Genomic DNA, 5550 nt, shown 5'->3' with positions numbered 1-5550 from the left:
TTGTAATGCCGATGTAGTTCCGAATAGCAGTAGCATGGGTTGTAAGAATTTACTTCATGATGAAGACAAGAGGCATGGGTTATGTTATGACTTTTTCAGACCACAAATGGAAGTGTTTCAGGTAGACATAAGTCTGGATGAAGAAGATTTAGCTGAGGATTTGCTTCAGCCAGAGGTATGCATTCTTTTTCATGAATGGGATGTTGAGAATGCGAAGGTTTTCAATTGGATAAGCAAGGATAGTGTGAGGTGTGATCAGCATAGTGGAGTATCACATCCGGATTGTAATATTCATGTTCCTTGTTTGCATCAATTGGTTTGTAGTATCCCTCATTCTATTGATTTAAATGATAATAAGGTATGTGCTGATGAGTTTTACAATGTTGAAAATGAATGTTTTACTTTTAAAGTTCAGCATGATCATGTCCTTGCAAATGGTAGAATTGATCGGGATAGTGGAGTGTATTGCAGCTTGAGGGAAAACCTTTATGGTGAGTTGCCTCATGGTTTCACTTGAGTTGAAGTAGTGTGTGATTACAAAGTTTAGAATCAGATAAGGGGTAAGCACACTAGGTGTTTCAGTAATGAGACAAGAGAGGTGGATTTTAAGAGTTATGCTCAGTTGTTACTAGAAGGTGCCTTTGTTTGGATCATGGTATCAAGCGATGAAAATCATATTTTTGACAGAGGTAAATGCTAACATTGATTGAGCAGCTTGTATTCAGTTTTAAGCATGTTTGTATCTCTTGTACAGTCGCTTTGCTTCAGTTGTGTGGTTTTCAATAAAGTGCCCTACTGTTTGGGTAGAATAAGGAAGCCATGTTTTGAGAAGAGAAGAATTGAGAGAAGAATGATCCGTTTTTGGGTGGTCTGCTTAACCAAAGATATCTGGATTCTTGTGTTGATCTCACAATCAACCATCCCCAGTCAGAGCCACTGTTGGGACTGATTAAAATTGAATTAAGTTTAGACGCCCATTTCAAAATTTTGCCCTGCATGTCAGAAAAGTACCTAAATAAGTCAGTTTGAATGGCCTAGTTAGTAAGGGGGTAAAATGGAGCCAGTTGATTTTGAGAGGGTAAGGCTTGGGATTCATGCCTCACACCTTTCATTTGGCCTATTCAGTGATGTGCAACTTTCAGAATTCAATTGGGATAAGCTTATGAGGTACCCGCTTTGAGGGGTGAGCTGGAAGTGTATTTTAGGCACAAATGCAGATTTTATTGAGTAGCCTACTTTGAGCGAATACATCTTTTGCCCTGTTGATTTTAATGAAGAAATTTAAAGTGGATTCAATTCTATGCATAAATGTGAGTGAGCTCGCAAATTTTCAAGTCTTAACGAATCCATTTGCTCAGGTTTTGAAGCCAATTCCGTTTGCAGTTTCTATGTTTTGGCAAGTCTCTGTTTCGACAGCTAGTCGGAGCCCTGTTTCGACCAAGTGTAAAAGTTGCCTCAGTAAGCATCATGCCATAATGTCTGTTCTGGACTAATGTTGGTATAAATGATGAGCTACGTTTCAAATTTCAAGGCTCTACCAATCCGTTTGATCAGTTTTCAAAAGAGCTCATTTTGCCATCATTTTCAGTTATCCGCACTTCAATGTTATATTAGTTAATGTTGCCATTTTTGTGAGCGTGCCATTTGCATTCTATCAGTCTGGTGATCGAACTGAGAATTCAAAGATTTAATATTTACTTAAAGGTACCTATGTTCCGAATTTGAGGACCTACGGAGGTCGTTTGGTATTTTTAAGAAAGGCGTCATGTGTTGCCAGAACATTGACTTCATCAGGTCCGCAGTGTTGACAAAGCCAGTTGGGCATTTTCGGAAATTATTATCTCTTCGCTCGGGACTCATCTTGAGAAACCGTTTGGTAGAAGTCATCCTTGTATATCAAAATACACGTCTGTCAGATGGCGAGCTCCAGAAAGATGTTTTGACAGGTTTGAAAATTACGTCTTCGCGATTAAATGCGAAAATTGTGGCGTAATTGCCTGAAGAATGTAAAATGCAATTTTATGATCCGAAAATGGTGCCGATCATTTCCACAGGTATGTTTGAGGTCCGCGAAGCATTCCAGGGGTCAGTTGCATGAAAACGAAATTTTTTTTTAGTCGGACCCACTTTGGGGCCCGACCTGGCTCACGCCTGTGCATTGATTTTGTGGCGAGAATGCTCTTAGTGCATGACTTTATGATGCATAAAGATATAGGCTTGCATAGTAGTGTCATTATTTGTTTATGTTGAACGTTTTGCAGACCGATGTTCACGGGAATGGAAGTGTTCATATAGACCGAGAAGAGAGATTCCACCTTTAGTTCGATCCCGCAACTGAATTCCATGAGAATAGCGTTCTTTGGAATTGAAATCATTGTGTTCTTTGTGGACAATATCCCAATTAGGAAAATACAACATATTGAGATGGGCAATGTTCAGCGGGTTTGTAACTTCAGTGCATTTCAGCGGGTTGATGTCATGTATGGCAATGAAACATATGCGATTGTTGTCACGCCATCACTAAAGAGTCCATTGACTTGAGTTTCATGAGATGTATCCCTAAGGTATGGACGATACAGTCTAGATTTTAAGCATGGTGAGTAGATTCCAGGAAGCCCCCAAATCAAATGCCAAATAAAGCCCCAAGCATCGTGGATGAGGAAGGATGTTAAGTTGAAGACTAAATAAAGTATAGGCTGGCAAATGTCTTGAAGTTACAAGAGCTTTTGAAACAAGCAAATTCTGGTTATCTCCTTCTCCTCGCGTGCAGCAAAATAGACCTCCAAGGCAGCACGGTGGCTAAAGTGGTTTGCAAAAGATTTTAGCATCTTACGTGGTAAAGAAAAGGGGGAGGCAGATTAAAGCTTAATGTTTTAAGCTAAAGTAATAATGAGTATCATAGAGAAAAGAAGAGTGTTGATTGGGCGTTGAGAGCAGCAAACAACACTCAGCTGAATTCAAATGGCAAATTTGCATCGAATTTCCTCTTCCTCACATGCCCCCATATTCCTCTAACAAGGCTGCGTGGTCTCCTGGAAAGTATGCCGATGATGTCAACGTAGATGGTGGAAGATTGAAGATTTTAAAACTCAACAAGGTGCTCGATGTTGAATATTTCCCTTGCGTGGAGTATCGTGGGAGAAGACAATGCAAACTGCATCCTCTATGTGGCTAAGGAGTGTAGCCGATCCTTGAATATTTCCTCTCCGTGGAGTTAAGTGGTGAGCTGTGTGGAGTTTAGGAGCAACATTAGAAACCATCAAGCACTCAGCAAAATTCAATCAGCGATTTCCAAGTCTCCTACATGGTGTATGAAGTTCCCAAGCTAATGCAATTATCTTTTAACACTATTATCTCCTCCCCTCTGCATGAATTGGAAGGATGGTATCCTCCAACAAGGCTGTGTGGTATGCTGGGAGGTATTCAGAGGATGTCAGCATGGCAAATAAAAAGCACCATTCTCCTTCCTTGAGTGGACCCTTTATATGTTGTTGGAGAAGGCATTGAAACTTAAGGTTTTTAAACCTTAAAGAAGAATATGGAAGAGGTTGGAAGGCATGCGGAAACAATGACATCTATTTGGTTGGAACAAGAAAAAGCAATTATGACTGATCTGAAGCATCAGGCTGCTGAAAGTAATATCTGGGAGGATCTCAATATGGCTCATGAAACATTTGTTGCCTTAACCGATACTACAGAAAATGTGAAACTACTTAGTGACATACAATCTAAGGCTAAGGATGCTAAACTGTTAATACAACTAGCAAAGACAGAAGCACTAAATTCATGGTTCCTTGATGAGGCCTTTAATATTGTTGGAGACTTAAATACATCTTTGGTTCGTTATGAGCTATCTAAGCACCTTGCAGGACTGTATGATCAGGAAGGTACTTGTCTTACTATTACTGCTGGAGATGCAGGCAATGATGCTCAGCACAGGAGTGGGCTGACATTCTTCTGAGAATGTACTTGCAATGGGCTAAAAAACAAGGTTATAAAACAAGAGTTGTTGAAAAATATTCTGCGGCTGAGGTAGGCATCAAGTCAACTATAGAATTTGAATGGTGCTTTGCATATGGCTTATTGTCTGGAGAGAAGGGGACTCATCAGATTGTCAGGAAATCTTCTTCTAATGAAGAGATTCTTGAACAGACTTGCATTGCAGGTGTAGATGTAGTGCCTCTTTTTATCGAAAATTTTTTGGACTTTAAATTGCCTGATGAAGGTCTTGAGATACATTACACAAGTTTGAGTGGAAGCAGCAGCCGAAGTCTTAACAAACCTGAAATGGCAGTTCATATCATTCATATTCCAACTGGTACCTTTGTTTGCTGCATAGGAGAAAGAAGTCCAATTGCAAACAAGATTAAGGCTGTTTATCGTTTGAAGGCCAAGCTTCTTGCTGTAGCTATGGAGCAACAAACAATCTTAAAATCACCATGAAAGCACTCAGGGAAAGCAAAAAATGAAGTCCCAGGCTTAATCGCTTTGTCCTACATGCGCTGGGAGAAGGACGTTTTTAGTGTTTATATACAAAAATGCATAGTATTATAGTGTCTAAGCCTTAAAGGCTTTTGACACAAGGTGCCCATGGGCGCCCAAGGCGGGCCCACACGTGAGCATGTTTCTCGAGATGATGGAGGAGTTGACTGGACAAAGACAAAGTGGACCCCATGCAGGCATGCTTCCCGAGGCAAAGAAGCGAAATTTTGCAGACGAAGGCCGGGTTAACGAGCAAGCATGTTCGAGAGAGATCAACGGCTCGCGCTATTTCGCGAAGGAAGATGCACGAAGTTTAAACCCCGTGAAATAGCGAGAGTGAACGAGAGCCATCCATGTGGCAGATATGTGGTGGGTACAGTCAGTGCTCTAACAGGCGGGTCCTGGTGAGGTGGCACACAGTTGGCGCACAAGTGGCAGTGACGAAGCAGATGACGTGGCGATGATGAGGTGTCATCCCAGGTGGCGTCCGGTCAACTCCATCGACCAATCAGAGGCCGCCACATGGCAAGGCGTCAGAGCACAAATGGAGGCAAAAATTTAAATTTAAAATTGTTTATTATGTAGTTTAGACTATATTAATAAATGAAAAATTTAAATGTTTGAGCATATTGGGGAATTAATTCGCCCAGGACTCAATTTTTGGCCAAGGTATAAAGTGTTATATATTTTTGGAAAGCTCTCGGAGTGAGAAATCCGATTATGAAGTTAATTTGGACAAATGTGGGATATTTTAGAAGCAGTTTCCACGGGAACAAAATTTAGTTAGAGAGGAGAGACACTTGGCAATTTTCAGTTGTGGATTTGTTTTTCTTCCCTCCTCTTTTTATTCCCCATTCTTCTCAGTTGTAAGGGTTCCAGAACTCTGTGAGGAAGTGCTCCAGTTTTCATGGCTTCCATTTTCTAAAATTCTTGACCCAAACTTGTAAAGTTCTATGGATCTACTCAGGGTATAGAGGCTACATTGCAGGATGACAGATTGTTTTCTAGTTGCAGGTCTTACTTGTGTCAGGCATGAGTAAATTTCCCATGATATTGTCTCTGTGATAT

General features: G+C 40.7%; 1 pseudogene; it reads left to right on the top strand.

Moving 5' to 3' along the window:
* The first annotated feature begins 3520 nt into the window (after nt 1-3520).
* On the top strand, nt 3521-4443 carry LOC131028364 (peptide chain release factor PrfB1, chloroplastic-like; annotated as a pseudogene).
* The last annotated feature ends 1107 nt before the right edge of the window (nt 4444-5550 follow it).

Source organism: Cryptomeria japonica, chromosome 7 (assembly GCF_030272615.1).
Source record: "Cryptomeria japonica chromosome 7, Sugi_1.0, whole genome shotgun sequence".
NCBI classification, from domain to species: Eukaryota; Viridiplantae; Streptophyta; class Pinopsida; order Cupressales; family Cupressaceae; genus Cryptomeria; species Cryptomeria japonica.
Note: the sequence above shows the minus strand (reverse complement) of the source record. Positions and strands in the feature narration are given on the sequence as shown.